This window comes from Triturus cristatus, chromosome 3_2 (genome assembly GCF_964204655.1).
Source record: "Triturus cristatus chromosome 3_2, aTriCri1.1, whole genome shotgun sequence".
Classification (NCBI taxonomy): domain Eukaryota; kingdom Metazoa; phylum Chordata; class Amphibia; order Caudata; family Salamandridae; genus Triturus; species Triturus cristatus.
The window spans coordinates 1,206,498,417-1,206,521,939 of NC_140584.1; the positions used below are offsets into that span (position 1 = coordinate 1,206,498,417).

The 23,523-nt window shown below is 49.2% G+C and overlaps 1 protein-coding gene and 1 long non-coding RNA gene across 12 annotated transcripts in view; one reads left to right on the forward strand and one right to left on the reverse strand.

The window, feature by feature from the left end:
• The window catches only part of OBSL1 (obscurin like cytoskeletal adaptor 1), a 685,475-nt gene that overhangs the window by 181,731 nt on the left and 480,221 nt on the right, over positions 1 to 23,523 (reverse strand). The gene's annotated exons all lie outside the window — the stretch shown is intronic.
• Positions 1 to 23,523, forward strand: part of LOC146859459 (uncharacterized) — a 126,085-nt gene that overhangs the window by 69,149 nt on the left and 33,413 nt on the right. The window lies entirely within an intron of this gene.

Genomic DNA, 23,523 nt, shown 5'->3' on the forward strand with positions numbered 1-23,523 from the left:
GGTCCACGGAAGTCACAAAGCTAAGAGCCCTGATATAAGCTCTGTAGTTCCTGCTTTACTTATCCTGGTCCCCGGCATCCAATTGTGATTCAGTGGAGGTCCACGGAAGTCACAAAGCTAAGAGCCCTGACTTAAGCTCTGTAGTTCCTGCTTTACTTATCCAGGTCCCTGGCATCCAATAGTGATTCGGTGGAGGTCCACAGAAGTCACAAAGCTAAGAGCCCTGACTAAAGCTCTGTAGTTCCTGCTTTACTTATCCTGGTCCCCGGCATCCAATAGTGATTCGGTGGAGGTCCACGGAAGTCACAAAGCTAAGAGCCCTGACTTAAGCTTTGTAGTTCCTGCTTTACTTATCTTGGTCCCCGGCTTCCAAAAGTGATTCTGTGGAGGTCCACGGAAGTCCCAAAGCTAAGAGCCCCGACTTAAGCTCTGTAGTTCCTGCTTTACTTATCTTGCTCCCCTGCATCCAATAGTGATTCAGTGGAGGTCCACAGAAGTCACAAAGCTAAGAGCCCTGACATAAGCTCTGTAGTTCCTGCTTTACTTATCTTGCTCCCATGCATCCAATAGTGATTCAGTGGAGGTCCACGGAAGTCACAAAGCTAAGAGCCCCGACTTAAGCTCTGTAGTTCCAGCTTTACTTATCCTGGTCCCCGGCATCCAATAGTGATTCAGTGGAGGTCCACGGAAGTCACAAAGCTAAGAGCCCTGACTTGACCTCTGTAGTTCCAGCTTTACTTATCCTGGTCCCCGGCATCCAATAGTGATTCAGTGGAGGTCCACGGAAGTCACAAAGCTAAAAGCCCCGACTTGAGCTCTGTAGTTCCTGCTTTACTTATCCAGGTCCCTGGCATCCAATAGTGATTCGGTGGAGGTCCACAGAAGTCACAAAGCTAAGAGCCCCGACTTGAGCTCTGTAGTTCCAGCTTTACTTATCCTGGTCCCCGGCATCCAATAGTGATTCAGTGGAGGTCCACGGAAGTCACAAAGCTAAGAGCCCTGACTTGACCTCTGTAGTTCCAGCTTTACTTATCCTGGTCCCCGGCATCCAATAGTGATTCAGTGGAGGTCCACAGAAGTCACAAAGCTAAGAGCCCCGACTTGAGCTCTGTAGTTCCTGCTTTACTTATCCAGGTCCCTGGCATCCAATAGTGATTCGGTGGAGGTCCACAGAAGTCACAAAGCTAAGAGCCCCGACTTGAGCTCTGTAGTTCCAGCTTTACTTATCCTGGTCCCCGGCATCCAATAGTGATTCAGTGGAGGTCCATAGAAGTCACAAAGCTAAGAGCCCTGACTTGAGCTCTGTAGATCCTGCTTTACTTATCCTGGTCCCCGGCATCCAATAGTGATTCAGTGGAGGTCCACGGAAGTCACAAAGCTAAGAGCCCCGACTTAAGCTCTGTAGTTCCAGCTTTACTTATCCTGGTCCCCGGCATCCAATAGTGATTCAGTGGAGGTCCACGGAAGTCACAAAGCTAAGAGCCCCGATTTAAGCTCTGTAGTTCCTGCTTTACTTATCCTGCTCCCCTGCATTCAATAGTGATTCAGTGGAGGTCCACAGAAGTCACAAAGCTAAGAGCCCCGACTTAAGCTCTGTAGTTCCAGCTTTACTTATCCTGGTCCCCGGCATCCAATAGTGATTCAGTGGAGGTCCACGGAAGTCAAAAAAATAAGAGCCCCGACTTAAGCTCTGTAGTTCCTGCTTTACTTATCTTGCTCCCCTGCATACAATAGTGATTCAGTGGAGGTCCACAGAAGTCACAAAGCTAAGAGCCCTGACATAAGCTCTGTAGTTCCTGCTTTACTTATCTTGGTCCCCGGCATCCAATAGTGATTCAGTGGAGGTCCACGGAAGTCACAAAGCTAAGAGCCCCGACTTGAGCTCTGTAGTTCCTGCTTTACTTATCCTGGTCCCCGGCATCCAATAGTGATTCAGTGGAGGTCCACGGAAGTCACAAAGCTAAGAGCCCCGACTTAAGCTCTGTAGTTCCTGCTTTACTTATCCAGGTCCCTGGCATCCAATAGTGATTCGGTGGAGGTCCACAGAAGTCACAAAGCTAAGAGCCCTGACTTATGCTCTGTAGTTCCTGCTTTACTTATCCAGGTCCCTGGCATCCAATAGTGATTCGGTGGAGGTCCACAGAAGTCACAAAGCTAAGAGCCCTGACTTAAGCTCTGTAGTTCCTGCTTTACTTATCCTGGTCCCCGACATCCAATAGTGATTCGGTGGAGGTCCACGGAAGTCACAAAGCTAAGAGCCCTGACATAAGCTCTGTAGTTCCTGCTTTACTTATCTTGGTCCCCGGCTTCCAATAGTGATTCAGTGGAGGTCCACGGAAGTCACAAAGCTAAGAGCCCTGACTTGAGCTCTGTAGTTCCTGCTTTACTTATCCTGGTCCCCGGCATCCAATAGTGATTCAGTGGAGGTCCACAGAAGTCACAAAGCTAAAAGCCCCGACTTGAGCTCTGTAGATCCTGCTTTACTTATCCTGGTCCCCGGCATCCAATAGTGATTCAGTGGAGGTCCACAGAAGTCACAAAGCTAAGAGCCCCGACTTGAGCTCTGTAGATCCTGCTTTACTTATCCTGGTCCCCGGCATCCAATAGTGATTCAGTGGAGGTCCATAGAAGTCACAAAGCTAAGAGCCCTGACTTGAGCTCTGTAGTTCCTGCTTTACTTATCCTGGTCCCCGGCATCCAATAGTGATTCAGTGGAGGTCCACAGAAGTCACAAAGCTAAAAGCCCCGACTTGAGCTCTGTAGATCCTGCTTTACTTATCCTGGTCCCCGGCATCCAATAGTGATTCAGTGGAGGTCCACGGAAGTCACAAAGCTAAGAGCCCCGACTTAAGCTCTGTAGTTCCAGCTTTACTTATCCTGGTCCCCGGCATCCAATAGTGATTCAGTGGAGGTCCACGGAAGTCACAAAGCTAAGAGCACCGACTTAAGCTCTGTAGTTCCTGCTTTACTTATCCTGCTCCCCTGCATTCAATAGTGATTCAGTGGAGGTCCACAGAAGTCACAAAGCTAAGAGCCCCGACTTAAGCTCTGTAGTTCCAGCTTTACTTATCCTGGTCCCCGGCATCCAATAGTGATTCAGTGGAGGTCCACGGAAGTCAAAACAATAAGAGCCCCGACTTAAGCTCTGTAGTTCCTGCTTTACTTATCTTGCTCCGCTGCATACAATAGTGATTCAGTGGAGGTCCACAGAAGTCACAAAGCTAAGAGCCCTGACATAAGCTCTGTAGTTCCTGCTTTACTTATCTTGGTCCCCGGCATCCAATAGTGATTCAGTGGAGGTCCACGGAAGTCACAAAGCTAAGAGCCCCGACTTGAGCTCTGTAGTTCCTGCTTTACTTATCCTGGTCCCCGGCATCCAATAGTGATTCAGTGGAGGTCCACGGAAGTCACAAAGCTAAGAGCCCCGACTTAAGCTCTGTAGTTCCTGCTTTACTTATCCAGGTCCCTGGCATCCAATAGTGATTCGGTGGAGGTCCACAGAAGTCACAAAGCTAAGAGCCCTGACTTATGCTCTGTAGTTCCTGCTTTACTTATCCAGGTCCCTGGCATCCAATAGTGATTCGGTGGAGGTCCACAGAAGTCACAAAGCTAAGAGCCCTGACTTAAGCTCTGTAGTTCCTGCTTTACTTATCCTGGTCCCCGACATCCAATAGTGATTCGGTGGAGGTCCACGGAAGTCACAAAGCTAAGAGCCCTGACATAAGCTCTGTAGTTCCTGCTTTACTTATCTTGGTCCCCGGCTTCCAATAGTGATTCAGTGGAGGTCCACGGAATTCACAAAGCTAAGAGCCCTGACTTAAGCTCTGTAGTTCCTGCTTTACTTATCCTGGTCCCCGGCATCCAATAGTGATTCAGTGGAGGTCCACGGAAGTCACAAAGCTAAGAGCCCTGATATAAGCTCTGTAGTTCCTGCTTTACTTATCCTGGTCCCCGGCATCCAATTGTGATTCAGTGGAGGTCCACGGAAGTCACAAAGCTAAGAGCCCTGACTTAAGCTCTGTAGTTCCTGCTTTACTTATCCAGGTCCCTGGCATCCAATAGTGATTCGGTGGAGGTCCACAGAAGTCACAAAGCTAAGAGCCCTGACTAAAGCTCTGTAGTTCCTGCTTTACTTATCCTGGTCCCCGGCTTCCAAAAGTGATTCTGTGGAGGTCCACGGAAGTCCCAAAGCTAAGAGCCCCGACTTGAGCTCTGTAGTTCCAGCTTTACTTATCCTGGTCCCCGGCATCCAATAGTGATTCAGTGGAGGTCCACGGAAGTCACAAAGCTAAGAGCCCTGACTTGACCTCTGTAGTTCCAGCTTTACTTATCCTGGTCCCCGGCATCCAATAGTGATTCAGTGGAGGTCCACAGAAGTCACAAAGCTAAGAGCCCCGACTTGAGCTCTGTAGTTCCTGCTTTACTTATCCACGTCCCTGGCATCCAATAGTGATTCGGTGGAGGTCCACAGAAGTCACAAAGCTAAGAGCCCCGACTTGAGCTCTGTAGTTCCAGCTTTACTTATCCTGGTCCCCGGCATCCAATAGTGATTCAGTGGAGGTCCATAGAAGTCACAAAGCTAAGAGCCCTGACTTGAGCTCTGTAGTTCCAGCTTTACTTATCCTGGTCCCCGGCATCCAATAGTGATTCAGTGGAGGTCCACGGAAGTCAAAAAAATAAGAGCCCCGACTTAAGCTCTGTAGTTCCTGCTTTACTTATCTTGCTCCCCTGCATACAATAGTGATTCAGTGGAGGTCCACAGAAGTCACAAAGCTAAGAGCCCTGACATAAGCTCTGTAGTTCCTGCTTTACTTATCTTGGTCCCCGGCATCCAATAGTGATTCAGTGGAGGTCCACGGAAGTCACAAAGCTAAGAGCCCCGACTTGAGCTCTGTAGTTCCTGCTTTACTTATCCTGGTCCCCGGCATCCAATAGTGATTCAGTGGAGGTCCACGGAAGTCACAAAGCTAAGAGCCCCGACTTAAGCTCTGTAGTTCCTGCTTTACTTATCCAGGTCCCTGGCATCCAATAGTGATTCGGTGGAGGTCCACAGAAGTCACAAAGCTAAGAGCCCTGACTTATGCTCTGTAGTTCCTGCTTTACTTATCCAGGTCCCTGGCATCCAATAGTGATTCGGTGGAGGTCCACAGAAGTCACAAAGCTAAGAGCCCTGACTTAAGCTCTGTAGTTCCTGCTTTACTTATCCTGGTCCCCGACATCCAATAGTGATTCGGTGGAGGTCCACGGAAGTCACAAAGCTAAGAGCCCTGACATAAGCTCTGTAGTTCCTGCTTTACTTATCTTGGTCCCCGGCTTCCAATAGTGATTCAGTGGAGGTCCACGGAAGTCACAAAGCTAAGAGCCCCGACTTGAGCTCTGTAGATCCTGCTTTACTTATCCTGGTCCCCGGCATCCAATAGTGATTCAGTGGAGGTCCACAGAAGTCACAAAGCTAAGAGCCCCGACTTGAGCTCTGTAGATCCTGCTTTACTTATCCTGGTCCCCGGCATCCAATAGTGATTCAGTGGAGGTCCATAGAAGTCACAAAGCTAAGAGCCCTGACTTGAGCTCTGTAGTTCCTGCTTTACTTATCCTGGTCCCCGGCATCCAATAGTGATTCAGTGGAGGTCCACAGAAGTCACAAAGCTAAAAGCCCCGACTTGAGCTCTGTAGATCCTGCTTTACTTATCCTGGTCCCCGGCATCCAATAGTGATTCAGTGGAGGTCCACAGAAGTCACAAAGCTAAGAGCCCCGACTTGAGCTCTGTAGATCCTGCTTTACTTATCCTGGTCCCCGGCATCCAATAGTGATTCAGTGGAGGTCCATAGAAGTCACAAAGCTAAGAGCCCTGACTTGAGCTCTGTAGTTCCTGCTTTACTTATCCTGGTCCCCGGCATCCAATAGTGATTCAGTGGAGGTCCACAGAAGTCACAAAGCTAAAAGCCCCGACTTGAGCTCTGTAGATCCTGCTTTACTTATCCTGGTCCCCGGCATCCAATAGTGATTCAGTGGAGGTCCACGGAAGTCACAAAGCTAAGAGCCCCGACTTAAGCTCTGTAGTTCCAGCTTTACTTATCCTGGTCCCCGGCATCCAATAGTGATTCAGTGGAGGTCCACGGAAGTCACAAAGCTAAGAGCACCGACTTAAGCTCTGTAGTTCCTGCTTTACTTATCCTGCTCCCCTGCATTCAATAGTGATTCAGTGGAGGTCCACAGAAGTCACAAAGCTAAGAGCCCCGACTTAAGCTCTGTAGTTCCAGCTTTACTTATCCTGGTCCCCGGCATCCAATAGTGATTCAGTGGAGGTCCACGGAAGTCAAAACAATAAGAGCCCCGACTTAAGCTCTGTAGTTCCTGCTTTACTTATCTTGCTCCCCTGCATACAATAGTGATTCAGTGGAGGTCCACAGAAGTCACAAAGCTAAGAGCCCTGACATAAGCTCTGTAGTTCCTGCTTTACTTATCTTGGTCCCCGGCATCCAATAGTGATTCAGTGGAGGTCCACGGAAGTCACAAAGCTAAGAGCCCCGACTTGAGCTCTGTAGTTCCTGCTTTACTTATCCTGGTCCCCGGCATCCAATAGTGATTCAGTGGAGGTCCACGGAAGTCACAAAGCTAAGAGCCCCGACTTAAGCTCTGTAGTTCCTGCTTTACTTATCCAGGTCCCTGGCATCCAATAGTGATTCCGTGGAGGTCCACAGAAGTCACAAAGCTAAGAGCCCTGACTTATGCTCTGTAGTTCCTGCTTTACTTATCCAGGTCCCTGGCATCCAATAGTGATTCGGTGGAGGTCCACAGAAGTCACAAAGCTAAGAGCCCTGACTTAAGCTCTGTAGTTCCTGCTTTACTTATCCTGGTCCCCGACATCCAATAGTGATTCGGTGGAGGTCCACGGAAGTCACAAAGCTAAGAGCCCTGACATAAGCTCTGTAGTTCCTGCTTTACTTATCTTGGTCCCCGGCTTCCAATAGTGATTCAGTGGAGGTCCACGGAATTCACAAAGCTAAGAGCCCTGACTTAAGCTCTGTAGTTCCTGCTTTACTTATCCTGGTCCCCGGCATCCAATAGTGATTCAGTGGAGGTCCACGGAAGTCACAAAGGTAAGAGCCCTGATATAAGCTCTGTAGTTCCTGCTTTACTTATCCTGGTCCCCGGCATCCAATTGTGATTCAGTGGAGGTCCACGGAAGTCACAAAGCTAAGAGCCCTGACTTAAGCTCTGTAGTTCCTGCTTTACTTATCCAGGTCCCTGGCATCCAATAGTGATTCGGTGGAGGTCCACAGAAGTCACAAAGCTAAGAGCCCTGACTAAAGCTCTGTAGTTCCTGCTTTACTTATCCTGGTCCCCGGCATCCAATAGTGATTCGGTGGAGGTCCACGGAAGTCACAAAGCTAAGAGCCCTGACTTAAGCTTTGTAGTTCCTGCTTTACTTATCTTGGTCCCCGGCTTCCAAAAGTGATTCTGTGGAGGTCCACGGAAGTCCCAAAGCTAAGAGCCCCGACTTAAGCTCTGTAGTTCCTGCTTTACTTATCTTGCTCCCCTGCATCCAATAGTGATTCAGTGGAGGTCCACAGAAGTCACAAAGCTAAGAGCCCTTACATAAGCTCTGTAGTTCCTGCTTTACTTATCTTGCTCCCATGCATCCAATAGTGATTCAGTGGAGGTCCACGGAAGTCACAAAGCTAAGAGCCCCGACTTGAGCTCTGTAGATCCTCCTTTACTTATCCTGGTCCCCGGCATCCAATAGTGATTCGGTGGAGGTCCACAGAAGTCACAAAGCTAAGAGCCCCGACTTGAGCTCTGCAGTTCCTGCTTTACTTATCCTGGTCCCCGGCATCCAATAGTGATTCAGTGGAGGTCTACAGAAGTCACAAAGCTAAGAGCCCCGACTTGAGCTCTGTAGTTCCTGCTTTACTTATCCAGGTCCCTGGCATCCAATAGTGATTCGGTGGAGGTCCACAGAAGTCACAAAGCTAAGAGCCCCGACTTGAGCTCTGTAGTTCCAGCTTCACTTATCCTGGTCCCCGGCATCCAATAGTGATTCGGTGGAGGTCCACGGAAGTCACAAAGCTAAGAGCCCCGACTTGAGCTCTGTAGATCCTCCTTTACTTATCCTGGTCCCCGGCATCCAATAGTGATTCAGTGGAGGTCCACAGAAGTCACAAAGCTAAGAGCCCCGACTTGAGCTCTGTCGATCCTGCTTTACTTATCCTGGTCCCCGGCATCCAATAGTGATTCAGTGGAGGTCCACAGAAGTCACAAAGCTAAGAGCCCCGACTTGAGCTCTGTAGTTCCTGCTTTACTTATCCTGGTCCCCGGCATCCAATAGTGATTCAGTGGAGGTCCACAGAAGTCACAAAGCTAAGAGCACCGACTTGAGCTCTGTAGATCCTGCTTTACTTATCCTGGTCCCCGGCATCCAATAGTGATTCAGTGGAGGTCCACGGAAGTCACAAAGCTAAGAGCCCCGACTTAAGCTCTGTAGTTCCAGCTTTACTTATCCTGGTCCCCGGCATCCAATAGTGATTCAGTGGAGGTCCACGGAAGTCACAAAGCTAAGAGCCCCGACTTGAGCTCTGTAGTTCCTGCTTTACTTATCTTGCTCCCCTGCATCCAATAGTGATTCAGTGGAGGTCCACAGAAGTCACAAAGCTAAGAGCCCTGACATAAGCTCTGTAGTTCCTGCTTTACTTATCTTGCTCCCATGCATCCAATAGTGATTCAGTGGAGGTCCACGGAAGTCACAAAGCTAAGAGCCCCGACTTAAGCTCTGTAGTTCCTGCTTTACTTATCCTGGTCCCCGGCATCCAATAGTGATTCAGTGGAGGTCCACGGAAGTCACAAAGCTAAGAGCCCCGACTTAAGCTCTGTAGTTCCTGCTTTACTTATCCAGGTCCCTGGCATCCAATAGTGATTCGGTGGAGGTCCACAGAAGTCACAAAGCTAAGAGCCCTGACTTATGCTCTGTAGTTCCTGCTTTACTTATCCAGGTCCCTGGCATCCAATAGTGATTCGGTGGAGGTCCACAGAAGTCACAAAGCTAAGAGCCCTGACTTAAGCTCTGTAGTTCCTGCTTTACTTATCCTGGTCCCCGACATCCAATAGTGATTCGGTGGAGGTCCACGGAAGTCACAAAGCTAAGAGCCCTGACATAAGCTCTGTAGTTCCTGCTTTACTTATCTTGGTCCCCGGCTTCCAATAGTGATTCAGTGGAGGTCCACGGAAGTCACAAAGCTAAGAGCCCCGACTTGAGCTCTGTAGATCCTGCTTTACTTATCCTGGTCCCCGGCATCCAATAGTGATTCAGTGGAGGTCCACAGAAGTCACAAAGCTAAGAGCCCCGACTTGAGCTCTGTAGATCCTGCTTTACTTATCCTGGTCCCCGGCATCCAATAGTGATTCAGTGGAGGTCCATAGAAGTCACAAAGCTAAGAGCCCTGACTTGAGCTCTGTAGTTCCTGCTTTACTTATCCTGGTCCCCGGCATCCAATAGTGATTCAGTGGAGGTCCACAGAAGTCACAAAGCTAAAAGCCCCGACTTGAGCTCTGTAGATCCTGCTTTACTTATCCTGGTCCCCGGCATCCAATAGTGATTCAGTGGAGGTCCACAGAAGTCACAAAGCTAAGAGCCCCGACTTGAGCTCTGTAGATCCTGCTTTACTTATCCTGGTCCCCGGCATCCAATAGTGATTCAGTGGAGGTCCATAGAAGTCACAAAGCTAAGAGCCCTGACTTGAGCTCTGTAGTTCCTGCTTTACTTATCCTGGTCCCCGGCATCCAATAGTGATTCAGTGGAGGTCCACAGAAGTCACAAAGCTAAAAGCCCCGACTTGAGCTCTGTAGATCCTGCTTTACTTATCCTGGTCCCCGGCATCCAATAGTGATTCAGTGGAGGTCCACGGAAGTCACAAAGCTAAGAGCCCCGACTTAAGCTCTGTAGTTCCAGCTTTACTTATCCTGGTCCCCGGCATCCAATAGTGATTCAGTGGAGGTCCACGGAAGTCACAAAGCTAAGAGCACCGACTTAAGCTCTGTAGTTCCTGCTTTACTTATCCTGCTCCCCTGCATTCAATAGTGATTCAGTGGAGGTCCACAGAAGTCACAAAGCTAAGAGCCCCGACTTAAGCTCTGTAGTTCCAGCTTTACTTATCCTGGTCCCCGGCATCCAATAGTGATTCAGTGGAGGTCCACGGAAGTCAAAACAATAAGAGCCCCGACTTAAGCTCTGTAGTTCCTGCTTTACTTATCTTGCTCCCCTGCATACAATAGTGATTCAGTGGAGGTCCACAGAAGTCACAAAGCTAAGAGCCCTGACATAAGCTCTGTAGTTCCTGCTTTACTTATCTTGGTCCCCGGCATCCAATAGTGATTCAGTGGAGGTCCACGGAAGTCACAAAGCTAAGAGCCCCGACTTGAGCTCTGTAGTTCCTGCTTTACTTATCCTGGTCCCCGGCATCCAATAGTGATTCAGTGGAGGTCCACGGAAGTCACAAAGCTAAGAGCCCCGACTTAAGCTCTGTAGTTCCTGCTTTACTTATCCAGGTCCCTGGCATCCAATAGTGATTCGGTGGAGGTCCACAGAAGTCACAAAGCTAAGAGCCCTGACTTATGCTCTGTAGTTCCTGCTTTACTTATCCAGGTCCCTGGCATCCAATAGTGATTCGGTGGAGGTCCACAGAAGTCACAAAGCTAAGAGCCCTGACTTAAGCTCTGTAGTTCCTGCTTTACTTATCCTGGTCCCCGACATCCAATAGTGATTCGGTGGAGGTCCACGGAAGTCACAAAGCTAAGAGCCCTGACATAAGCTCTGTAGTTCCTGCTTTACTTATCTTGGTCCCCGGCTTCCAATAGTGATTCAGTGGAGGTCCACGGAATTCACAAAGCTAAGAGCCCTGACTTAAGCTCTGTAGTTCCTGCTTTACTTATCCTGGTCCCCGGCATCCAATAGTGATTCAGTGGAGGTCCACGGAAGTCACAAAGCTAAGAGCCCTGATATAAGCTCTGTAGTTCCTGCTTTACTTATCCTGGTCCCCGGCATCCAATTGTGATTCAGTGGAGGTCCACGGAAGTCACAAAGCTAAGAGCCCTGACTTAAGCTCTGTAGTTCCTGCTTTACTTATCCAGGTCCCTGGCATCCAATAGTGATTCGGTGGAGGTCCACAGAAGTCACAAAGCTAAGAGCCCTGACTAAAGCTCTGTAGTTCCTGCTTTACTTATCCTGGTCCCCGGCATCCAATAGTGATTCGGTGGAGGTCCACGGAAGTCACAAAGCTAAGAGCCCTGACTTAAGCTTTGTAGTTCCTGCTTTACTTATCTTGGTCCCCGGCTTCCAAAAGTGATTCTGTGGAGGTCCACGGAAGTCCCAAAGCTAAGAGCCCCGACTTAAGCTCTGTAGTTCCTGCTTTACTTATCTTGCTCCCCTGCATCCAATAGTGATTCAGTGGAGGTCCACAGAAGTCACAAAGCTAAGAGCCCTTACATAAGCTCTGTAGTTCCTGCTTTACTTATCTTGCTCCCATGCATCCAATAGTGATTCAGTGGAGGTCCACGGAAGTCACAAAGCTAAGAGCCCCGACTTGAGCTCTGTAGATCCTCCTTTACTTATCCTGGTCCCCGGCATCCAATAGTGATTCGGTGGAGGTCCACAGAAGTCACAAAGCTAAGAGCCCCGACTTGAGCTCTGTAGTTCCAGCTTCACTTATCCTGGTCCCCGGCATCCAATAGTGATTCGGTGGAGGTCCACGGAAGTCACAAAGCTAAGAGCCCCGACTTGAGCTCTGTAGATCCTCCTTTACTTATCCTGGTCCCCGGCATCCAATAGTGATTCAGTGGAGGTCCACAGAAGTCACAAAGCTAAGAGCCCCGACTTGAGCTCTGTAGATCCTGCTTTACTTATCCTGGTCCCCGGCATCCAATAGTGATTCAGTGGAGGTCCACAGAAGTCACAAAGCTAAGAGCCCCGACTTGAGCTCTGTAGTTCCTGCTTTACTTATCCTGGTCCCCGGCATCCAATAGTGATTCAGTGGAGGTCCACAGAAGTCACAAAGCTAAGAGCACCGACTTGAGCTCTGTAGATCCTGCTTTACTTATCCTGGTCCCCGGCATCCAATAGTGATTCAGTGGAGGTCCACGGAAGTCACAAAGCTAAGAGCCCCGACTTAAGCTCTGTAGTTCCAGCTTTACTTATCCTGGTCCCCGGCATCCAATAGTGATTCAGTGGAGGTCCACGGAAGTCACAAAGCTAAGAGCCCCGACTTAAGCTCTGTAGTTCCTGCTTTACTTATCTTGCTCCCCTGCATCCAATAGTGATTCAGTGGAGGTCCACAGAAGTCACAAAGCTAAGAGCCCTGACATAAGCTCTGTAGTTCCTGCTTTACTTATCTTGCTCCCATGCATCCAATAGTGATTCAGTGGAGGTCCACGGAAGTCACAAAGCTAAGAGCCCCGACTTAAGCTCTGTAGTTCCAGCTTTACTTATCCTGGTCCCCGGCATCCAATAGTGATTCAGTGGAGGTCCACGGAAGTCACAAAGCTAAGAGCCCTGACTTGACCTCTGTAGTTCCAGCTTTACTTATCCTGGTCCCCGGCATCCAATAGTGATTCAGTGGAGGTCCACGGAAGTCACAAAGCTAAAAGCCCCGACTTGAGCTCTGTAGTTCCTGCTTTACTTATCCAGGTCCCTGGCATCCAATAGTGATTCGGTGGAGGTCCACAGAAGTCACAAAGCTAAGAGCCCCGACTTGAGCTCTGTAGTTCCAGCTTTACTTATCCTGGTCCCCGGCATCCAATAGTGATTCAGTGGAGGTCCACGGAAGTCACAAAGCTAAGAGCCCTGACTTGACCTCTGTAGTTCCAGCTTTACTTATCCTGGTCCCCGGCATCCAATAGTGATTCAGTGGAGGTCCACAGGAGTCACAAAGCTAAGAGCCCCGACTTGAGCTCTGTAGTTCCTGCTTTACTTATCCAGGTCCCTGGCATCCAATAGTGATTCGGTGGAGGTCCACAGAAGTCACAAAGCTAAGAGCCCCGACTTGAGCTCTGTAGTTCCAGCTTTACTTATCCTGGTCCCCGGCATCCAATAGTGATTCGGTGGAGGTCCACGGAAGTCACAAAGCTAAGAGCCCCGACTTGAGCTCTGTAGATCCTGCTTTACTTATCCTGGTCCCCGGCATCCAATAGTGATTCAGTGGAGGTCCACAGAAGTCACAAAGCTAAGAGCCCCGACTTGAGCTCTGTAGATCCTGCTTTACTTATCCTGGTCCCCGGCATCCAATAGTGATTCAGTGGAGGTCCATAGAAGTCACAAAGCTAAGAGCCCTGACTTGAGCTCTGTAGTTCCTGCTTTACTTATCCTGGTCCCCGGCATCCAATAGTGATTCAGTGGAGGTCCACAGAAGTCACAAAGCTAAAAGCCCCGACTTGAGCTCTGTAGATCCTGCTTTACTTATCCTGGTCCCCGGCATCCAATAGTGATTCAGTGGAGGTCCACGGAAGTCACAAAGCTAAGAGCCCCGACTTAAGCTCTGTAGTTCCAGCTTTACTTATCCTGGTCCCCGGCATCCAATAGTGATTCAGTGGAGGTCCACGGAAGTCACAAAGCTAAGAGCACCGACTTAAGCTCTGTAGTTCCTGCTTTACTTATCCTGCTCCCCTGCATTCAATAGTGATTCAGTGGAGGTCCACAGAAGTCACAAAGCTAAGAGCCCCGACTTAAGCTCTGTAGTTCCAGCTTTACTTATCCTGGTCCCCGGCATCCAATAGTGATTCAGTGGAGGTCCACGGAAGTCAAAACAATAAGAGCCCCGACTTAAGCTCTGTAGTTCCTGCTTTACTTATCTTGCTCCCCTGCATACAATAGTGATTCAGTGGAGGTCCACAGAAGTCACAAAGCTAAGAGCCCTGACATAAGCTCTGTAGTTCCTGCTTTACTTATCTTGGTCCCCGGCATCCAATAGTGATTCAGTGGAGGTCCACGGAAGTCACAAAGCTAAGAGCCCCGACTTGAGCTCTGTAGTTCCTGCTTTACTTATCCTGGTCCCCGGCATCCAATAGTGATTCAGTGGAGGTCCACGGAAGTCACAAAGCTAAGAGCCCCGACTTAAGCTCTGTAGTTCCTGCTTTACTTATCCAGGTCCCTGGCATCCAATAGTGATTCGGTGGAGGTCCACAGAAGTCACAAAGCTAAGAGCCCTGACTTATGCTCTGTAGTTCCTGCTTTACTTATCCAGGTCCCTGGCATCCAATAGTGATTCGGTGGAGGTCCACAGAAGTCACAAAGCTAAGAGCCCTGACTTAAGCTCTGTAGTTCCTGCTTTACTTATCCTGGTCCCCGACATCCAATAGTGATTCGGTGGATGTCCACGGAATTCACAAAGCTAAGAGCCCTGACATAAGCTCTGTAGTTCCTGCTTTACTTATCTTGGTCCCCGGCTTCCAATAGTGATTCAGTGGAGGTCCACGGAATTCACAAAGCTAAGAGCCCTGACTTAAGCTCTGTAGTTCCTGCTTTACTTATCCTGGTCCCCGGCATCCAATAGTGATTCAGTGGAGGTCCACGGAAGTCACAAAGCTAAGAGCCCTGATATAAGCTCTGTAGTTCCTGCTTTACTTATCCAGGTCCCTGGCATCCAATAGTGATTCGGTGGAGGTCCACAGAAGTCACAAAGCTAAGAGCCCTGACTAAAGCTCTGTAGTTCCTGCTTTACTTATCCTGGTCCCCGGCATCCAATAGTGATTCGGTGGAGGTCCACGGAAGTCAGAAAGCTAAGAGCCCTGACTTAAGCTTTGTAGTTCCTGCTTTACTTATCTTGGTCCCCGGCTTCCAAAAGTGATTCTGTGGAGGTCCACGGAAGTCCCAAAGCTAAGAGCCCCGACTTAAGCTCTGTAGTTCCTGCTTTACTTATCTTGCTCCCCTGCATCCAATAGTGATTCAGTGGAGGTCCACAGAAGTCACAAAGCTAAGAGCCCTGACATAAGCTCTGTAGTTCCTGCTTTACTTATCTTGCTCCCATGCATCCAATAGTGATTCAGTGGAGGTCCACGGAAGTCACAAAGCTAAGAGCCCCGACTTGAGCTCTGTAGATCCTCCTTTACTTATCCTGGTCCCCGGCATCCAATAGTGATTCAGTGGAGGTCCACAGAAGTCACAAAGCTAAGAGCCCCGACTTGAGCTCTGTAGATCCTCCTTTACTTATCCTGGTCCCCGGCATCCAATAGTGATTCGGTGGAGGTCCACAGAAGTCACAAAGCTAAGAGCCCCGACTTGAGCTCTGCAGTTCCTGCTTTACTTATCCTGGTCCCCGGCATCCAATAGTGATTCAGTGGAGGTCTACAGAAGTCACAAAGCTAAGAGCCCCGACTTGAGCTCTGTAGTTCCTGCTTTACTTATCCAGGTCCCTGGCATCCAATAGTGATTCGGTGGAGGTCCACAGAAGTCACAAAGCTAAGAGCCCCGACTTGAGCTCTGTAGTTCCAGCTTCACTTATCCTGGTCCCCGGCATCCAATAGTGATTCAATGGAGGTCCACGGAAGTCACAAAGCTAAGAGCCCCGACTTGAGCTCTGTAGATCCTCCTTTACTTATCCTGGTCCCCGGCATCCAATAGTGATTCAGTGGAGGTCCACAGAAGTCACAAAGCTAAGAGCCCCGACTTGAGCTCTGTAGATCCTGCTTTACTTATCCTGGTCCCCGGCATCCAATAGTGATTCAGTGGAGGTCCACAGAAGTCACAAAGCTAAGAGCCCCGACTTGAGCTCTGTAGTTCCTGCTTTACTTATCCTGGTCCCCGGCATCCAATAGTGATTCAGTGGAGGTCCACAGAAGTCACAAAGCTAAGAGCACCGACTTGAGCTCTGTAGATCCTGCTTTACTTATCCTGGTCCCCGGCATCCAATAGTGATTCAGTGGAGGTCCACGGAAGTCACAAAGCTAAGAGCCCCGACTTAAGCTCTGTAGTTCCTGCTTTACTTATCTTGCTCCCCTGCATCCAATAGTGATTCAGTGGAGGTCCACAGAAGTCACAAAGCTAAGAGCCCTGACATAAGCTCTGTAGTTCCTGCTTTACTTATCTTGCTCCCATGCATCCAATAGTGATTCAGTGGAGGTCCACGGAAGTCACAAAGCTAAGAGCCCCGACTTAAGCTCTGTAGTTCCAGCTTTACTTATCCTGGTCCCCGGCATCCAATAGTGATTCAGTGGAGGTCCACGGAAGTCACAAAGCTAAGAGCCCTGACTTGACCTCTGTAGTTCCAGCTTTACTTATCCTGGTCCCCGGCATCCAATAGTGATTCAGTGGAGGTCCACGGAAGTCACAAAGCTAAAAGCCCCGACTTGAGCTCTGTAGTTCCTGCTTTACTTATCCAGGTCCCTGGCATCCAATAGTGATTCGGTGGAGGTCCACAGAAGTCACAAAGCTAAGAGCCCCGACTTGAGCTCTGTAGTTCCAGCTTTACTTATCCTGGTCCCCGGCATCCAATAGTGATTCAGTGGAGGTCCACGGAAGTCACAAAGCTAAGAGCCCTGACTTGACCTCTGTAGTTCCAGCTTTACTTATCCTGGTCCCCGGCATCCAATAGTGATTCAGTGGAGGTCCACAGAAGTCACAAAGCTAAGAGCCCCGACTTGAGCTCTGTAGTTCCTGCTTTACTTATCCAGGTCCCTGGCATCCAATAGTGATTCGGTGGAGGTCCACAGAAGTCACAAAGCTAAGAGCCCCGACTTGAGCTCTGTAGTTCCAGCTTTACTTATCCTGGTCCCCGGCATCCAATAGTGATTCGGTGGAGGTCCACGGAAGTCACAAAGCTAAGAGCCCCGACTTGAGCTCTGTAGATCCTGCTTTACTTATCCTGGTCCCCGGCATCCAATAGTGATTCAGTGGAGGTCCACAGAAGTCACAAAGCTAAAAGCCCCGACTTGAGCTCTGTAGATCCTGCTTTACTTATCCTGGTCCCCGGCATCCAATAGTGATTCAGTGGAGGTCCACGGAAGTCACAAAGCTAAGAGCCCTGATATAAGCTCTGTAGTTCCTGCTTTACTTATCCTGGTCCCCGGCATCCAATTGTGATTCAGTGGAGGTCCACGGAAGTCACAAAGCTAAGAGCCCTGACTTAAGCTCTGTAGTTCCTGCTTTACTTATCCAGGTCCCTGGCATCCAATAGTGATTCGGTGGAGGTCCACGGAAGTCACAAAGCTAAGAGCCCTGACTTAAGCTTTGTAGTTCCTGCTTTACTTATCTTGGTCCCCGGCTTCCAAAAGTGATTCTGTGGAGGTCCACGGAAGTCCCAAAGCTAAGAGCCCCGACTTAAGCTCTGTAGTTCCTGCTTTACTTATCTTGCTCCCCTGCATCCAATAGTGATTCAGTGGAGGTCCACAGAAGTCACAAAGCTAAGAGCCCTGACATAAGCTCTGTAGTTCCTGCTTTACTTATCTTGCTCCCATGCATCCAATAGTGATTCAGTGGAGGTCCACGGAAGTCACAAAGCTAAGAGCCCCGACTTAAGCTCTGTAGTTCCAGCTTTACTTATCCTGGTCCCCGGCATCCAATAGTGATTCAGTGGAGGTCCACGGAAGTCACAAAGCTAAGAGCCCTGACTTGACCTCTGTAGTTCCAGCTTTACTTATCCTGGTCCCCGGCATCCAATAGTGATTCAGTGGAGGTCCACGGAAGTCACAAAGCTAAAAGCCCCGACTTGAGCTCTGTAGTTCCTGCTTTACTTATCCAGGTCCCTGGCATCCAATAGTGATTCGGTGGAGGTCCACAGAAGTCACAAAGCTAAGAGCCCCGACTTGAGCTCTGTAGTTCCAGCTTTACTTATCCTGGTCCCCGGCATCCAATAGTGATTCAGTGGAGGTCCACGGAAGTCACAAAGCTAAGAGCCCTGACTTGACCTCTGTAGTTCCAGCTTTACTTATCCTGGTCCCCGGCATCCAATAGTGATTCAGTGGAGGTCCACAGAAGTCACAAAGCTAAGAGCCCCGACTTGAGCTCTGTAGTTCCTGCTTTACTTATCCAGGTCCCTGGCATCCAATAGTGATTCGGTGGAGGTCCACAGAAGTCACAAAGCTAAGAGCCCCGACTTGAGCTCTGTAGTTCCAGCTTTACTTATCCTGGTCCCCGGCATCCAATAGTGATTCAGTGGAGGTCCATAGAAGTCACAAAGCTAAGAGCCCTGACTTGAGCTCTGTAGATCCTGCTTTACTTATCCTGGTCCCCGGCATCCAATAGTGATTCAGTGGAGGTCCACGGAAGTCACAAAGCTAAGAGCCCCGACTTAAGCTCTGTAGTTCCAGCTTTACTTATCCTGGTCCCCGGCATCCAATAGTGATTCAGTGGAGGTCCACGGAAGTCACAAAGCTAAGAGCCCCGACTTAAGCTCTGTAGTTCCTGCTTTACTTATCCTGCTCCCCTGCATTCAATAGTGATTCAGTGGAGGTCCACAGAAGTCACAAAGCTAAGAGCCCCGACTTAAGCTCTGTAGTTCCAGCTTTACTTATCCTGGTCCCCGGCATCCAATAGTGATTCAGTGGAGGTCCACGGAAGTCAAAAAAATAAGAGCCCCGACTTAAGCTCTGTAGTTCCTGCTTTACTTATCTTGCTCCCCTGCATACAATAGTGATTCAGTGGAGGTCCACAGAAGTCACAAAGCCAAGAGCCCTGACATAAGCTCTGTAGTTCCTGCTTTACTTATCTTGGTCCCCGGCATCCAATAGTGATTCAGTGGAGGTCCACGGAAGTCACAAAGCTAAGAGCCCCGACTTGAGCTCTGTAGTTCCTGCTTTACTTATCCTGGTCCCCGGCATCCAATAGTGATTCAGTGGAGGTCCACGGAAGTCACAAAGCTAAGAGCCCCGACTTAAGCTCTGTAGTTCCTGCTTTACTTATCCAGGTCCCTGGCATCCAATAGTGATTCGGTGGAGGTCCACAGAAGTCACAAAGCTAAGAGCCCTGACTTATGCTCTGTAGTTCCTGCTTTACTTATCCAGGTCCCTGGCATCCAATAGTGATTCGGTGGAGGTCCACAGAAGTCACAAAGCTAAGAGCCCTGACTTAAGCTCTGTAGTTCCTGCTTTACTTATCCTGGTCCCCGACATCCAATAGTGATTCGGTGGAGGTCCACGGAAGTCACAAAGCTAAGAGCACTGACATAAGCTCTGTAGTTCCTGCTTTACTTATCTTGGTCCCCGGCTTCCAATAGTGATTCAGTGGAGGTCCACGGAATTCACAAAGCTAAGAGCCCTGACTTAAGCTCTGTAGTTCCTGCTTTACTTATCCAGGTCCCTGGCATCCAATAGTGATTCGGTGGAGGTCCACAGAAGTCACAAAGCTAAGAGCCCCGACTTGAGCTCTGTAGTTCCAGCTTTACTTATCCTGGTCCCCGGCATCCAATAGTGATTCGGGGGAGGTCCACGGAAGTCACAAAGCTAAGAGCCCCGACTTGAGCTCTGTAGATCCTGCTTTACTTATCCTGGTCCCCGGCATCCAATAGTGATTCAGTGGAGGTCCACAGAAGTCACAAAGCTAAGAGCCCCGACTTGAGCTCTGTAGATCCTGCTTTACTTATCCTGGTCCCCGGCATCCAATAGTGATTCAGTGGAGGTCCATAGAAGTCACAAAGCTAAGAGCCCTGACTTGAGCTCTGTAGTTCCTGCTTTACTTATCCTGGTCCCCGGCATCCAATAGTGATTCAGTGGAGGTCCACAGAAGTCACAAAGCTAAAAGCCCCGACTTGAGCTCTGTAGATCCTGCTTTACTTATCCTGGTCCCCGGCATCCAATAGTGATTCAGTGGAGGTCCACGGAAGTCACAAAGCTAAGAGCCCCGACTTAAGCTCTGTAGTTCCAGCTTTACTTATCCTGGTCCCCGGCATCCAATAGTGATTCAGTGGAGGTCCACGGAAGTCACAAAGCTAAGAGCCCCGACTTAAGCTCTGTAGTTCCTGCTTTACTTATCTTGCTCCCCTGCATTCAATAGTGATTCAGTGGAGGTCCACAGAAGTCACAAAGCTAAGAGCCCCGACTTAAGCTCTGTAGTTCCAGCTTTACTTATCCTGGTCCCCGGCATCCAATAGTGATTCAGTGGAGGTCCACGGAAGTCAAAACAATAAGAGCCCCGACTTAAGCTCTGTAGTTCCTGCTTTACTTATCTTGCTCCCCTGCATACAATAGTGATTCAGTGGAGGTCCACAGAAGTCACAAAGCTAAGAGCCCTGACATAAGCTCTGTAGTTCCTGCTTTACTTATCTTGGTCCCCGGCATCCAATAGTGATTCAGTGGAGGTCCACGGAAGTCACAAAGCTAAGAGCCCCGACTTGAGCTCTGTAGTTCCTGCTTTACTTATCCTGGTCCCCGGCATCCAATAGTGATTCAGTGGAGGTCCACGGAAGTCACAAAGCTAAGAGCCCCGACTTAAGCTCTGTAGTTCCTGCTTTACTTATCCAGGTCCCTGGCATCCAATAGTGATTCGGTGGAGGTCCACAGAAGTCACAAAGCTAAGAGCCCTGACTTATGCTCTGTAGTTCCTGCTTTACTTATCTAGGTCCCTGGCATCCAATAGTGATTCGGTGGAGGTCCACAGAAGTCACAAAGCTAAGAGCCCTGACTTAAGCTCTGTAGTTCCTGCTTTACTTATCCTGGTCCCCGACATCCAATAGTGATTCGGTGGAGGTCCACGGAAGTCACAAAGCTAAGAGCCCTGACATAAGCTCTGTAGTTCCTGCTTTACTTATCTTGGTCCCCGGCTTCCAATAGTGATTCAGTGGAGGTCCACGGAATTCACAAAGCTAAGAGCCCTGACTTAAGCTCTGTAGTTCCTGCTTTACTTATCCTGGTCCCCGGCATCCAATAGTGATTCAGTGGAGGTCCACGGAAGTCACAAAGCTAAGAGCCCTGATATAAGCTCTGTAGTTCCTGCTTTACTTATCCTGGTCCCCGGCATCCAATTGTGATTCAGTGGAGGTCCACGGAAGTCACAAAGCTAAGAGCCCTGACTTAAGCTCTGTAGTTCTTGCTTTACTTATCCAGGTCCCTGGCATCCAATAGTGATTCGGTGGAGGTCCACAGAAGTCACAAAGCTAAGAGCCCTGACTAAAGCTCTGTAGTTCCTGCTTTACTTATCCTGGTCCCCGGCATCCAATAGTGATTCGGTGGAGGTCCACGGAAGTCACAAAGCTAAGAGCCCTGACTTAAGCTTTGTAGTTCCTGCTTTACTTATCTTGCTCCCCTGCATCCAATAGTGATTCAGTGGAGGTCCACAGAAGTCACAAAGCTAAGAGCCCTGACATAAGCTCTGTAGTTCCTGCTTTACTTATCTTGCTCCCATGCATCCAATAGTGATTCAGTGGAGGTCCACGGAAGTCACAAAGCTAAGAGCCCCGACTTAAGCTCTGTAGTTCCAGCTTTACTTATCCTGGTCCCCGGCATCCAATAGTGATTCAGTGGATGTCCACGGAAGTCACAAAGCTAAGAGCCCTGACTTGACCTCTGTAGTTCCAGCTTTACTTATCCTGGTCCCCGGCATCCAATAGTGATTCAGTGGAGGTCCACGGAAGTCACAAAGCTAAAAGCCCCGACTTGAGCTCTGTAGTTCCTGCTTTACTTATCCAGGTCCCTGGCATCCAATAGTGATTCGGTGGAGGTCCACAGAAGTCACAAAGCTAAGAGCCCCGACTTGAGCTCTGTAGTTCCAGCTTTACTTATCCTGGTCCCCGGCATCCAATAGTGATTCAGTGGAGGTCCATAGAAGTCACAAAGCTAAGAGCCCTGACTTGAGCTCTGTAGATCCTGCTTTACTTATCCTGGTCCCCGGCATCCAATAGTGATTCAGTGGAGGTCCACGGAAGTCACAAAGCTAAGAGCCCCGACTTAAGCTCTGTAGTTCCAGCTTTACTGATCCTGGTCCCCGGCATCCAATAGTGATTCAGTGGAGGTCCACGGAAGTCACAAAGCTAAGAGCCCCGACTTAAGCTCTGTAGTTCCTGCTTTACTTATCCTGCTCCCCTGCATTCAATAGTGATTCAGTGGAGGTCCACAGAAGTCACAAAGCTAAGAGCCCCGACTTAAGCTCTGTAGTTCCAGCTTTACTTATCTTGCTCCCCTGCATACAATAGTGATTCAGTGGAGGTCCACAGAAGTCACAAAGCTAAGAGCCCTGACATAAGCTCTGTAGTTCCTGCTTTACTTATCTTGGTCCCCGGCATCCAATAGTGATTCAGTGGAGGTCCACGGAAGTCACAAAGCTAAGAGCCCCAACTTGAGCTCTGTAGTTCCTGCTTTACTTATCCTGGTCCCCGGCATCCAATAGTGATTCAGTGGAGGTCCACGGAAGTCACAAAGCTAAGAGCCCCGACTTAAGCTCTGTAGTTCCTGCTTTACTTATCCAGGTCCCTGGCATCCAATAGTGATTCGGTGGAGGTCCACAGAAGTCACAAAGCTAAGAGCCCTGACTTATGCTCTGTAGTTCCTGCTTTACTTATCCAGGTCCCTGGCATCCAATAGTGATTCGGTGGAGGTCCACAGAAGTCACAAAGCTAAGAGCCCTGACTTAAGCTCTGTAGTTCCTGCTTTACTTATCCTGGTCCCCGACATCCAATAGTGATTCGGTGGAGGTCCACGGAAGTCACAAAGCTAAGAGCCCTGACATAAGCTCTGTAGTTCCTGCTTTACTTATCTTGGTCCCCGGCTTCCAATAGTGATTCAGTGGAGGTCCACGGAATTCACAAAGCTAAGAGCCCTGACTTAAGCTCTGTAGTTCCTGCTTTACTTATCCTGGTCCCCGGCATCCAATAGTGATTCAGTGGAGGTCCACGGAAGTCACAAAGCTAAGAGCCCTGATATAAGCTCTGTAGTTCCTGCTTTACTTATCCAGGTCCCTGGCATCCAATAGTGATTCGGTGGAGGTCCACAGAAGTCACAAAGCTAAGAGCCCTGACTAAAGCTCTGTAGTTCCTGCTTTACTTATCCTGGTCCCCGGCATCCAATAGTGATTCGGTGGAGGTCCACGGAAGTCACAAAGCTAAGAGCCCTGACTTAAGCTTTGTAGTTCCTGCTTTACTTATCTTGGTCCCCGGCTTCCAAAAGTGATTCTGTGGAGGTCCACGGAAGTCCCAAAGCTAAGAGCCCTGACTTAAGTTCTGTATTTCCTGCTTTACTTATCCTAGTCCCCGGCATCCAATAGTGATTCAGTGGATGTCCACGGAAGTCACAAAGCTAAGAGCCCTGACTTGACCTCTGTAGTTCCAGCTTTACTTATCCTGGTCCCCGGCATCCAATAGTGATTCAGTGGAGGTCCACGGAAGTCACAAAGCTAAGAGCCCTGATTTGAACTCTGTAGTTCCAGCTTTACTTATCCTGGTCCCCGGCATCCAATAGTGATTCAGTGGAGGTCCACAGAAGTCACAAAGCTAAGAGCCCTGACTTAAGCTCTGTAGTTCCTGCTTTACTTATCCTGGTCCCCGGCATCCAATAGTGATTCGGTGGAGGTCTACAGAAGTCACAAAGCTAAGAGCCCATACTTAAATCTCTGTAGT